The following is a 365-nucleotide window of genomic DNA, read 5'->3' on the forward strand; positions in this document are numbered from 1 at the left end:
AAATCCTACACACTGGCCCATTAATATAGAAAATACTAATTAATGGAGCTTAAAGTCAAGTTATATATTGGTGTATGCATGATCAGGTAACCAGGGAACTTGAAATTAAACTTTTAATTCTGAACCAAATCTGTTCCACAAGCAAACAGAATTGTGTCGAAATGCAACTGCAGTGAGACCTGATGGTGAGCAGAATAACCTCAAGCTGCCGTACAGTATTTTTCACCCGGGGGTTGGACTGCATCATTTAGGGGCTGACGAGGTCTTTACTGCTGCATGGTTTTTCAACGGTCTCCTCTGCTATCAGCCAGAGAATATCCATAACCACAATCCATACAGCTGCCACACCTCTGTATTACCTCTCA

Source organism: Morone saxatilis, unplaced genomic scaffold, assembly GCF_004916995.1.
Source record: "Morone saxatilis isolate NCDOM2014 unplaced genomic scaffold, NCSU_SB_2.0 Contig22, whole genome shotgun sequence".
Lineage (NCBI taxonomy): Eukaryota > Metazoa > Chordata > Actinopteri > Moronidae > Morone > Morone saxatilis.